Below are 14,521 nucleotides of genomic sequence, written 5' to 3' on the forward strand. Positions count from 1 at the left end.
GAGTCGTCAACAGCACCTAGAGACCGGTAGACCAAAATACGAACCCGAGGCTTTGTTCTTACTCACAGTAACACACTATGGTAATTCTGGTATAAACAGAGTTTAGTCTGAACATACCAGGACAAGGAAGGAATCTTATCACAGTGAACAACATCCGACACACTTACTCTAGGTATACGGGTTGGCATGGCCCGTATACCCCTACATCCATCCTGTATCATATACAATTAACACCAACTCCTTTTCAAAGCTTAGTCCCACAGTCACTCCTTTGTGGGGTATCTGCTATTCGGCAAAGGCACCAAACTTATTCCAGAATATAGATTTCACCGTGCATCAGTCTTTTAACAGCAACTCACTCATCCCGCGAATTTAAACCACAACAGCCACTACGTGGATCCCGAAGGAACTTTAACCAACTGACCAGCCAGGACAAAGACCAGCGGGTAACTAGACACCCGTAGTACCAGATTATGTGGTTCTCTGGTTCGACTCCATGTCAAATCACAATCATGCCCTGGGGAGATTACTTTAGGACAGTAAAGTGACGACTGTTTCTGCTCTCCCTTACTGCTGGAATTATTTATTGCACAAAGAAGGCATTAGTGTTGTGAGGCAGACCAGAGTCTCTGTTTGGGAATCGTATCCACAACACCCAGAATGGTAACTTAGCACAATACCAACTAGACTTCCGGGCATTATACACACATACATATATCTTAATATTGATATAATAGTTATTTTCGGAAAAAGGTTTAATGGTAGAATGAGTGAAAGATGATGTTGCAAATGCTATTAAAATATCATTAAACCCTGTGCATAAAAATTAGAACCGATTTTATTATTTTATTACATCCCGGAATTTATAAACCTAATAATAATTATTATTTTCTGTCAAACATAGTGATGCTCTATTTAGCCTTTAAAGTTGAAGCGATTTTGAAATATTACATTAAATAATGCAATTATTGTAATGATTAAAAATGCATGGATGTATGCAATTAATTTTTACTTGTGTTTTGATTGTTTTCGTTAGCTTCGGGATATACACAATCTACTTACTTACATAAATACATAATCGCATGTTTGTTCATTTAAATGAATATGTTTATTAGGGGTATAACTCTTTAATATGCTTTCAAAATGATTCCAGCTTATCAGAGTACTTAGACCACTAAAAGTTACGAAGAAAATATATTTTCATTTTTGTGTACCCACCATTAAAACAAGTAAGAAAATATAGTTGGGCGTGACCGACCATATGATACCCTACACCAGTTATGAATATTTAATGTGATTTATTTTTCATAATAAAGCATTTATCTTCTATTACCTTGTTCCGATACATTTAAGCAATTTATGGATGAAAAACAAATTTTCTGAAAGGAGCTTTATATGGGGGCTAGGGGCAAATATGTAGCGAGCCTGATAAAATTTTGTATATATATTTATATTTACATAATATTTTATTGTGCTTCATTTCATCGCTATATTTGTGTTTATAAGTTAATTTTGGACATTCAAGAATTTTTCTGAAGGGGACTTTGTATGGGAGCTAGGGTCAAATGATGCCCGATCTCTATTGGAAATTTGGCAAAGTCATCAAGCCAGCCAGCCAGACGGACGGACAGACGGACATAGCTTAATCGACTCAGAAAACCATTCTAAGCCGATTGGTATACTTTAAGGTGGGTATAGGACGAATATTTTTGTATGTTACAAACATCAGCACAAAACCAATATACCCTCCCCAATAAAGTGGTGTAGGGTATAAAAATGGGGCGTATATTGTTTCTGTCATTCCATTTGTTACACACCGAAATCCTCATTACATTCTAAGCTATGTCTGTTGAAATCGGATCCGAATGAAAATAGCTAGAGGGCAGAAATTTTCCAAAAAAAATTTGTTATATCCCTAATGTACATATACATATGTATATCTCTCTGTTTGTTTACATAAGTAATATTATAAATTAGCAATGACATGCCTGCTGTTACGCTTGTAAATTTTGATTCAATACTAAAAAATCACAAAATCAGCATGAAGTTATAAACTCATAACTGGGGCTTCAAATGACTGCGGGTTATGATGTTTGCAATTGTATACATTAATTTAATATACTCATTTTATTTGTGTTGGATTTGGATTTTGTTGTTACTTGATATTTTATGTGTTTTCATTGATATAACCAATATTACGAGGATATGTTATGGTTTAAATGGATTTTTGCTATTAAACTCATACAATACATTCAGAATTCAATAATATGTACCTATAAGGCATGAGCCGCGAAATGAATTGGGAATTATTAAAAAAACTATAGCAAAATATTTCTGTGGACTTTTGACAAAACCAAATATTTGAAAAATTTAAATTCTACAAGAGTGCTTTTAACAGTGCAAAAAATTTCTAAATTTCTAAATAAGTTGATAGATTTACCCCGACTAGACTAAAATATCCGCCTTTATGTTGTTATATTGACTACACAAATTGTCGTATGTCGTGATAAGTGGTTTTGTCAAACGTTCACAAATTTAATTGTCAAATTCATACTATTATGTTATATATTTAAGTTTGTACTTAATCTTTTGAACACAACTGTTTTAAAACAAGTTCAATTATATTCTGATTGCTTTTAAATGATTTGTTTAAATTTATTTTTTAAATACGCTTATACATAACAATTTTCACAATCATAAGCAAACAAATTATTTATATTTTTCATCCAATTATTGGATCTTTTATTAAATTATTGTAAATCGTTTAATATAAATAACAACATAATTTTCTGATATTGTACAAGTAATTGTGTTGTTTTATTTGCCTATGGGCATTTTTTAATAGTTTGTTGAAATACTATAAAAGAGATTTAATATTTTATTTTATTTTAAAATTAATTCAAATATGAGAAGCTTGGGAATTACCTTCGATACGAGACAAACAATGTCATCATTGTGATTTGGTCATGTATCTAGTATAAAGTTTCATAGTCAAGCCACAATAAAACCTCAAAGTAATAAAGATCATATGAAGGTGCCATAAAAATGTGTGAGTTTTTGAGAACATTTAGTGTTTTTCTAAAGATAAACCAATAAACAAATCTGATGATAGAAAAATCGAATAAAAATGTTATTAAGAATATGGTATATATGTACTTACTTGCATCAAAATTTTTATAGAGTCTAAATATTTACATTTTTCGTTATAAATAATTTATATACAAGATCAAAGTGAATATTTTCTTTGATTTTTTTCTTAATGCACTATTTTTTTTCAAAGAAAACTAAAAAAAAAAATTTTAAATAATTACTTGAATTTCGATGGCAACGTAAAACGTTTAAAGTTGTGGCATCATAAAAATTTCTTTGTTTATTTTGAAAATTATACATTTTTAAATGAATTGTTAAACTTTTGCCACCCAGTATTGTTAAAATTAAAAATTAAAGTCGAATAGTTTATGTTTATTTAATGATATTACAAAGAAATTTAAAATAGTAGTTTATACGTAAAAGACAAGTGGCCTATTGCATCTTTTTGTAGCAATTAAATTGACATCGTAAGTTAATCAATCAGTTTTTATAGTTTCCTTTTAACCTTTTGGAGATAATAGAGTAATAAAAATGCTTTACATACATATGTTTTAATTAGTGTTATGAGTTTAACGAACCTGAATTTTTTTTTGGTTTATCAGATTGAAAAGGTATAACTCCTGTCTCTATAAGCATATCTTATAATATACAACATATACTTACACTAATCATTTAAATGTTTCTTTCGACATTAGATGTTTAATATGAACATAGGAGCTTAAAATCGATCTGATAAATTACATAGACATAGAAATTAGGAAAATAAATCCTAAAGCTATTTTTAACAAGACTACACCATCTCACGCTCCATCAAGGAGCCTCCAGACACTAATCCTTCAATTAGTGAATTTCAAATCGTTTTCTTTTAATACCCGCCATTAAAAAATATGGGTATATTGATTTTGTCATTCCGTTCGTAACACTCCGAAATACATCCTTTTACAATTTTGAAAAAAGCTTTAATAACAATTTTTTTATATAAATTTGGAATTCCAAGTTTTGAAATCGTATGTCCTTTAAACTTTAAAGTCCTTTTACAGGGACATAAGAGCTGATTATGAAAAACTGGGTTAATACTAATGGTCCACAGATTCTTGTACACATATATTTTTTCATGTGTGAAGATGACTGTTGCATGGTGATATTGGTCATAGACCCACAAAAGTGTATACATATATTCTGTGTCCTTATTACATTCTATGACGATCTAATAATGTCCGCCCGTCTGTCTGTTGAAAGCACGATAGACTTCGAAAGAAAAGAGCAAAGGGAGCTGAAACCTTGCACAAAAATTCTCCATTTGGTATTGAAAATTTGTAATATCGGTAAATGATTTCACATAGCCCCCATACAAGTGGCCCCCGGAATACAGTTTAAACAGTCATAAATGGTTTAAAAACACCAGTATGGCGATGAAATTCCACATAAAAAAATTTGTATACAAACCAAAATCTTTCTAACAAACTTTTTGAGGATCGGTTCATAATTGAACCACTACCTCCTCTTAAAAAACTGGATTTAACGACCATTACTGGCTTAAAAATATGAACATGTGATAATTTTCGACATAAATGTCTCTCAAAAGCCTGTCAGATCGAATTATTGTATAATTGCATTCCAAATATCTTGTAGAAGATAAGATGAAATAAAAATTCATTATGTTGCTCACACTGATGCGAACAACTATAAATATCAACAAATAAGAATTTATAGTCGGGTATGGCCGACCATATGGTACCGTACACCAGTGTCTATGTTACAAATGTTGATTACTTTTTTAATAATAAAGCATTTAATTTCATTTTTAAGTAATTCAGACATGTTGACAAAAAAAAAATTCCTAAAAGAGGGGTTATATGGGGGCAGGCGGTCTATCCTTATAAATTCTGGTAGAGGGATTTACGTCTACATTAAAGTTATTTATGGAGAATATCATCGTGATATTAGTGATTATAAGTGAATTTTGACCATGAAGTAATTTTCTGAAGTAATTTTCCGAAGTTTTGTAGATTTTTGGAGTGATACAAGAACATTTAACATATTTATGAGCTCAAAAGCCCTTTTCGGGGGTACGGTTGTAAGGGGGCTATGCGAAAATAATGGACCGATCTCAACTATTTTCAACAGGCTTTGTCCTTGGGTCAAAAGAAGAGTACATGCCAGTATGTGTATGCGTCATCAAATTATCTTGAAAATTGTGACCTGTAGCGTGCGCACAAGACAGAATGACATAGCTAAATCGACTCAGAAAGTGATTCTGAGCCGATTGATATACTTTAAGGTGTGACCAATATATTTGAGTGTTACAAACATCAGCACAAACGCATAATACCATCCATACTATAGTGGTGCAGGGTATAAAAATTTAATTTCCAATTCTTCTTTAAAATGTCCTAATGTCAAATATTAAAATAATTCAAATTTAGCAATTTGTTAGTTTTTGTATTCCGAAATAATTTGCTGTAAACAATATTTGCAACTATTCACTCAAATCATGATATTAATTTGTGATTTTTACAATGATATAAACATTTAAACATCACACAAATTAACTTATGTCCAATGCAGAACTTCGAAAGAACAATCAAATCAATGTTATGGAAATTAAATTAAAATAAGATGAAGACAAACTTGTATATTCATACAAATACTTAAATAAAAATTCGCATACAGTTTTGAATTGTTATTGTCATTAACAGACTTAACTTTGGCATAAAGTTTTGTCTTGTATAACATAAAGTGTAGATACTACACGAATATGTTTGTATGTATCGTTGTCTTAAATTCAAAATACCGATTTTAAGAAAAAAACAAACAAAATTTAGATTTTCTACAAAAATAGAAATATGTAAGTTAAAACTTTTGATTATATTTTATTATTTTTTTAAAAAGTGACTGTGATTTCTATAGTGACCAAAGTTTCTCACTTTTCATAAGAAGCCATTTTCCCTGAAGCTAACGATATATTTGCTTTCGTTAGTCTTTATATAAGTGAATGTGTATGTTTGATGTTCAGAATGCAATTTTCTACAATGACAAATCAAAATTTAAAACGACAGCAAACGGAAGTTGTTACCATAAGCATTATGGTCGATGATGATGACAACGATAATGATGATTGTTGTTGATGATGATTGTTCAACAAAACATTTGATTATATTCATTTCTATGTGTGTGTGTATATTTGTGTATTTATGTAGATGTATTTGTGTATGCATTTAGTGAAGAATTTTATTTGCAAAAGTGATATGTCCATTATGCATGCAATCCCAATGATTCTTGAGGCAAATTTGTCAAATTCTCCTAAAACGGAAATCTATCAATAGACACTTTTTCCATCCATGTTTTTTTGAATTTTTCTTTTCGTTCTGTAAGATTTTTTCATTTCTGCCTTATAGCCCTTTGTTGACTTTTCCATTTGTAAGAGTGTTTGTTTGTGTGTATGATTGTGTATGTACTCAATGAATTTGCATGATAAGCAGAAATTATTACTATAGGAAGTGATGAGTGTGCAAAAAGTAGTCAAATCCGGAAACGGATATGTTTGTTATGCAATTGAATAAACTTAATGTTTTAATGTTCATTTCGAACTGTTTCTGTCCTGTTCTATTTACTATTTTTTTTTTTTTTCAACTTTTCATCTTTCATTCTTCCTGCCTTACAAAAACATAAATTGAATTTTATTTAAATGTCTCAAAATGGTATGAATTCTTTTTATTTGATAAATACACATTTCTTAGCAAATGAAATCGAATTGAGCATTTCTTTCCTTTTAACAATTTTGAAAATTTTATTTATGATTTCCGGCAACAATAGTAAAAACATGTTTAACCATCCCTTTTATAAGTAACATATTGCAATTTTATGTTGTTTTCTATAAATAAATTTCATCAGATTTTTAAACTTTGTTAAATATTCAAAACGTAAATGATAAGTTTTTTTTTACATAAAATAGAAGTAGATTTTTTCATTTTTAAATGGAAAATTTAATTTTTTTTTTGAACTACCGCAAACATTTATGATACATCACTTGAAGATCCTTCTGAAGGCCTGCCATATGAAAAAATGGATGAAGTTTAAAAAATATCCATTTATACCCTACAGCACTTTAGTGGGAAGGGTATAATGGGTTTGTGCTGATGTTTGTAACGCATAATATTGGTCCCATACCCACCTTAAAGTATACCAATCGGATTAGAATCATTTTCTGAGTCGTCGATCTATGTCCGTCTGTCTGTCCGTCCGTCCACCATCTGTCCGTCTGTCTGTCTGCCTGTTTGTCCCTCATGTAAACTTTGTAATCAAACTACAGGTCGCATTTTTAAATATAATTCAATGAAATTTGAAATGATCTTCTATTGGCACAGGGACGTAGCCTATTGAAAATGGTTATGATCGGTCCATTATTTCACCTTACCCCCATACAACTGAACCTCCGAATAGGGCTTATAAATCTTGTAAACAAACTACAATTTTGAAGCTAATTCAATGAAATTTGGCACATGATCTTCTATGATACCGAAAACGAAGCCTAGTGAAAACGATTAACATCGTTCCATTATTTCACCTAGCCCCCATACAACTGAACCCGCCGAATAGGGCCCTTAAGTTCATAATTATGTTTAATATACTCGTATCTCGACAAAAAGCTGCAAAACCAATTTCTATACTAGCCTTGATGAACCTCATGAATTTTTTTTTAGAAATCCCCCTTCCAAATTAGACTGAAATGTCCACAATTTTATTCAACAATAAATGGCTTAAGTATATCTGAGACAAGGTACAATTCAACATAAATGCTTTATTATGAAAACTAAATCACGTTTTATTTTGTAACAATTTTTAACTTTGAGTGCTTATAACTTCCAGATGGAACCACACTTGGTCTTGAAGTTTAGCAGATTTACAACCTTAAATGTTGTTAATATAATGACATCAAAGAAATATATTTTGGAAAAAATATTTAGAAAAAGATTGGCGAAACAAGATTTAATGCAAACATTTGAATAATTCGAAAACTCAAAACACAATTTATCTTAATTTCTCTATTAGAAGTTAAACAGAGCAAAAAATTAATCAAAAGGAAAACTACCGGATATTTTTGCTGCAATATACGCGAACACACCCAATATGTTACATATAAAATATCACCTGTAAATTCTTGCTTAGAATAACAAGCAGGTTTCAATCAACTACTTTAATTGGACGAAAAACTACATACAAAAAATAATATTTAATTTAACAAATATTTATTTTAAGAAAACAAAACTTTTTGGAATCATATTTTTGTGTTTTTTATCATGCTGGGTTTAGCAATGTTTTATTTTATTTTAGTTTATTTTTACATCAATTGCTACGTATGTAGTACGTGTAAAAGATTTTAAGAGCACTGTGGGATACAAACACGTATTTGTTGCTGTTAAAAAGACACATGCAACCGTAATTCTGTTTTTTTATTTATTTTTTTTTTATGCTGTATTTTATTCACATCTGAATGTTTCGCATTTACATTGAGATATTTTTATATCTTTATTACTTACTACGAAATACTACACACCCAAGTACATTGCTATATAAAATGTTTATGATTTTCATTTATTATGTAGAGAAAAGCAGAAGAAATACTTACTACAACATATGTATAAAAGAAACAAATGAACAAAACTTGTTGCATATTAGTCATTTAATACTCAATGCTATAAACTGAACATGTATGATGCTAGCAAATGTGTATTTAAACGATCAAAATGTATGATAAGAATTTGTGTTTAAAATACTTTTATCAATTTGCAAATCTTTACTTTTGCCCACCCATTGTGTTACATCATTTCAATTTGTATATCAAATCGATTATATTATATTTCAAACTCGAGCAGACAAAAGGAACAAAAAAACAGCCTGACTGATGACAAATTCCACTTATCTCATTTGATGTTGGAACAAACATTAAAACATCAACACATACTCGAAAACGTTAGATGAGTATGTATGTTGTATGTCTATGTATCTAAGAGAATTTCGACTCCATGGTGTGAATGTAATTATATGGTTAAACACTGCTTGCATTTGCAGATTTATTTGATAATAAAGTTTGCGTTTCATTGAAATAAGTGTTGACATTCGTAATTGAATAAGATTATGAAAAACATATAATCAATATGTATGTATGTAGTCTATGTGGAGGAATATTTTAATAATTATTGGTATTGACTATCTGGAAAATGTTGATAACTTTATTGCTGATTTTGGTTAGAATATTCGATAATTAGAAAATATTATTTATCTTCACCATATAATATTCACACAAACATTTGTATTTTACAGGTATAACTCAATATGTTATTCGTTTAGCTAATTTGAAAGATTTTCTCCCATTATGAGATTATGCTCGGGTTTTCTTACTGTGTGGGCTTTTAAAGTGTAACATAGAGGGAGGTATATTTAAACACCTATTGGGATGCATCATATGTTTATATTTATTCACCTTAAAGTTATATGTCTATATACTGTAGTGTCCTGAGGAACAGATTTTTTGGGAATTTGATGTAGGCACAAGTCTTAAATGATACGTGAAAAATAAAATGTTTAAAGGGTCCTGGTTGTGGTCATGATTATCATAATCATTATATTAGTTAATTACATAAATTGTAATATATTTTATTATTCTATAGAAAAAGTAGGCGAACCCTTATTAGACTTGATTCAGTAGGCTATCCCAGCAGTTCGATCGGACTGTCCCGAACTACCTATTTAACCTACCACTTAGGGTTACCCCAAGCCATCGACTGCGCAGATGACATGTGCTTGTCCTACGAGGAAGTCAATCGACACCCCACATATTACGAAGAGATAGACAAAAAGTTTAAGTTTGTTTTTTAAGTGTCCACTCTGTTGCTTTCAAAGGGGACACTAAAGTGACGATTATTTTCACCCTCGTTTACAAAGAATATATCCGTGACGAAAGACGAATTTGAGCACACTTGGTGGTTAGAAGTTAGTGTAAATAACTGTCTTTTTCGGATGCATTGACTCTTTGTCGAACTCCTTTGTATATTTAAATTATTGCTTTCTATTGTACTCAATTATACTAAAATTAGCATTAATATACGAAGTGGGCGTGGGCATGATCTCTCTCTCTCTCTCTCAAATTACAGTTGTATTCCCTATTTTCGAAATCAATCCACTGTGCGATACACAACTATGATTAGGCTACCACATCTCTTAAACAGCCAATCACTTACATTTTCTACGAAATACACAGCTATGCTATGGAAACATGAAATTCTTTTCAATTTTTCCCACTACATATAGGGTAAAAAATATTTATATATATAACTACATATTTACATAATTGTAATTTTTAAATAAAAACAAACAAATATTTATATAAATATTTAAAATAAAAATATGAAGACATCATTGTGGTTTTAATAAACGAGTGTCTTAAGTATTTAAGTATTGAATTATTATAAGTAGTATGTATTGTAAAATTTATTACCACAGGCAACCACTTGTATAAACTCGGTGATTTTTAAAGTAACAATAAAAACACCCAAAGTACACTTCGGCAATCAATAGGTACTTTTGTGATCAACTGAAGTAGCACTTGTGTCACCAATAGATGAAATGTCAAAATAAAAGATGAAATATTAAGTATAATATATAATATTTCTAGAAAACAATTCATCTACAAATAATACACAAGTTCGTACAGAAGCCTAAACAAATAACTTGAGACAATTGTTTGCTGGAAGAAAATGCTTTCAAAATATTTCAGTTATTCGTATGTGTATGAATGTGCTATATATGTAATGTGTGTTAATGTGCCAATCAAATAACATACATTGTCATTAACTTCGATGATCATTAGTAGAATGTAGCACTTTCAAAATTGTTATAAAATTTTAAGTACACAGAAAGAATTATAGATAAAATATCAAAAAAAAAAAAAAGAAAAATTATATAGTAAATGCTTCTCTTTGAGTTTTGCTTTTCTGCTAGGATTTGGAAAACAACAACAAAACTATATTTGCAATACCAATTTAACTCACATGGCATAATTTTGAGTTGATATAATTCTATTTGATTTAAATATAATATTAAACCAGTAAGAAATTATAGTCGGGCGAGGCCGACCATATAATACCCTACACCTGTTACAAAAAAATGTGATTTAGTTTTCATAATAAACCATTTAAGTTGAATTGTACCTTGCCTCAGATATACTTAAGCCATTTATTGTTGAATCAAATTGTGGACATTTAAGTGGAATTTTGAAGGGGGCTTTGAATAGAGGCTTTGGTCAAATGAAACCCTATAATTAAAAAATTCATGAGGGTCATCAAGACTAGTATAGAACTTGGTTTTGCAGCTTTTTGTCGAGATACGAGTGTATTAAACATAATTATGAACTTAAAAGCCCTATTAGTCCGGTTCAGTTGTATAGGGACTAGGTGAAATAATAGACCGATGTTAACCATTTTCAATAGACTTTGTCTCTGGTACCATAGAAGATCGTGTGCCAAATTACATTGAATTATCTTCAAAATTGCGACCTGCAGTTTGATTACAAAGTTTACAAGCCCTATTCGTGGGTTCAGTTGTATGGGGGCTAGGTGAGATAATGGACCGACGTTAACCATTTTCAACAGACTTTGTCTCTGGTACCATGGAAGATCGTGTGCTAAATTTCATTGAATTATCTTCAAAATTGCGACCTGTAGTTTGATTACAAGGTTTACAAGCCCTATTCGGGAGTTCAGTTGTATGGCGGCTAGGAGAAATAAAGATTCTAAGCCGATTGGTATACTTTAAGGTCATCAGCACAAACCCAATATACCCTCCCCACTAATGTGGTGTAGGGTATAATGAATGTAGGGGTGATTATCTCATCTATTGTATAAATGGACTTGTTATGGAATAGTCCATTGACCAATCTGCGGGATAGCACATACTCTAATTAGTCTACTGATTGATTTACTGACTAGTGATTTCATGAATTCCTTTACTGCGGCAGTGTTTCATTTCTTTCTGTGTACACATTCAAATGTATGATATATGTAAACACAATCTCTCAAAATCACAACTTATTTATGACTTAATTGTATTTTCATTATTTGAATTGACCATTACTGTGTAAAAATTGATATTATATACATATTTGTAATTATAGCCAAATCATATATTTTTTACATATCATCGTAGAGTACTTGAATCAAATTAAACTTAAATCAACAATTATAAATTTCAAAATTTTAATTTACATATAAATATTGTAGGTTTGTAAATGTTTTGTTTAATAATATTTTATTAAATAATTTAGTTATTACAATGATTTTAATTATATTTCGTTAATGCTCAGAAATTTACAAAGTAGATTTAATTTTCTTTTACATGTTAAAAATTTTCAAAATATTTCTTGAAATTATAATTTTTTCCAAATTAAATAAGCATAAGAATCTCATTAACTCAATGAAATTGAAATATGGTATGTCATCTGTCAAATGAAATTATTATAATTGTAGCAGAGGGCAATACAATAATAATTTCTTTATATGGAGATTAATATAGGGTTTCTCAAAAAGTACTTTTTTCAACATGGGTGTTTTCACCATTTTGCTGAATTTGATCAATGAAACGGGACGTGATAGAAATCTGCTGAATATCACTTTTTGTTGTAATTGCCCAACTCTACTTTTTCCAATACAATCAAAATATGTATGAGTAACTTTCTTATAAGTTTTTATATCCTACACCACTATTGTGGGGAGGGTATTATGCGTTTGTGCTGATGTTTGTAACAAAAATATCGATCGACTTAGAATCACTTTCTGAGTCTATTAAGACATATCCGTCCATCCGCCCATCTGTCCGGTTGGCTGTCTATGTAAACTTTGTGCGCAAGGTAAAGGCCGCAATTTTAAAGATATTTGGATAAAATCTGGACCAAACGTGTTTTTCGACACAGTTTCGACGAAGTCTATTCAAAATGGTTGAAATCGGTCCATTATTTTACCTTGCCCCTATATCCCTTCTACAAATTTTATGAGGATCGGACTAGGTTTGATCCTAACTCCCATATTAAGCCTCTTTTAGAAATTAAATTTTCATCAATGTGTTTTTCGACACAGGATCGAAGTCTATTCAATGGAAAAAAATAAAATATTAAAAAATATATGAAGGGCTTATTGCAGTAACTCGATATGCCACAAAAATAAAATTTTGAGTAAATCGACATTAAAGTTTAAAAAAAAATCTCAAAAAAATGTTTTTAATTTGTACTTTAAACACGCCTAATAATCATATAAGGTCGATAACTATCGTATGCCAATAGATGGATATCATAAAAAAGTGAAAACCACTGTTTTAGCATAAAAATGTGGCTTATCAAGTTATTGCCTAACAATATTTGAACATTTTTTATTTTCAAAAAACAAGTTCTAGTACATTTTCAAAGTGGCTTATCATGTTCTTGCTACAAAAAAATTTATAAAATTTATTTTCAATATGAAATTTATATTTTTGGTTATTTTTTTATATGAGAATAAATTTGGCTAAATATACTTAGCTAAAGTATTCTGCAGTAAAAGGCAGGTCCTGTGGTTTGATTCTATTTAAATAGAATGACAAAACACATTGTTTTTTAAACAATGTTTAAAATTTGAGATAATATTGCGTTTATTCAGCATAGTTGATTTTCTGCTTCTTGATCATCATTTTAAACATCTGAACCAATTTCGAAGCATGTTGTGTCAGAAGTCTTGCACGGATTTTAAAAATTTCAAGTCCATTGTTCAAAAGAGGTTTCGATATGCACTTTATATAACAGGCATTATAATATTATGCTTTTTGTATATGCTTATGATTGTGATATGTTTTACAAAGATTATAGGATATGCTGCAATGTCTTTGCTAATTCGGTATGATAAATATGACTTTATATTATGCACATAGTTTGAACATTATATAAGATTTTTCCACGAAATGAAAGTAAATCTATAAGCAAAATTTTTTTGATGTTTTGCAATCGAAAATTTTCCAATCAGCAAGAACTTGGTAAGCAACATAATTATATATGAAATTATTTTTATGCAGTAACAAGGTAAGCCACTTTAATTTCAAAAAATTATATCTCCCGATATTTCGAGCAAAAAAAAATTTCTCTTCGTATAATGATACTTGTCTTAACTTGTTCTATCACAGTAACATAAAAAAATATCAATTCCGCTTTTATCTCCATCATTATAAAGGACTTTCTTAAAAAGTGTAAAAAATATATGTGGCATATCGAGTTTATGAAATAAAATTTTTTTCAAATTGTTTAAATGGAAAAAGAGGCATGACCCTTATATCGCCAATTTACCATAATACGCTAAAAATCTCTTTAGGGACATTAGATATGGTTTCTAGCAACTCAAAAAGCACATAATTT

This window comes from Lucilia sericata, unplaced genomic scaffold, assembly GCF_015586225.1.
Source record: "Lucilia sericata isolate MDLA Ls3-8-SP2 unplaced genomic scaffold, ASM1558622v1 Contig000007F_arrow, whole genome shotgun sequence".
Lineage (NCBI taxonomy): Eukaryota > Metazoa > Arthropoda > Insecta > Diptera > Calliphoridae > Lucilia > Lucilia sericata.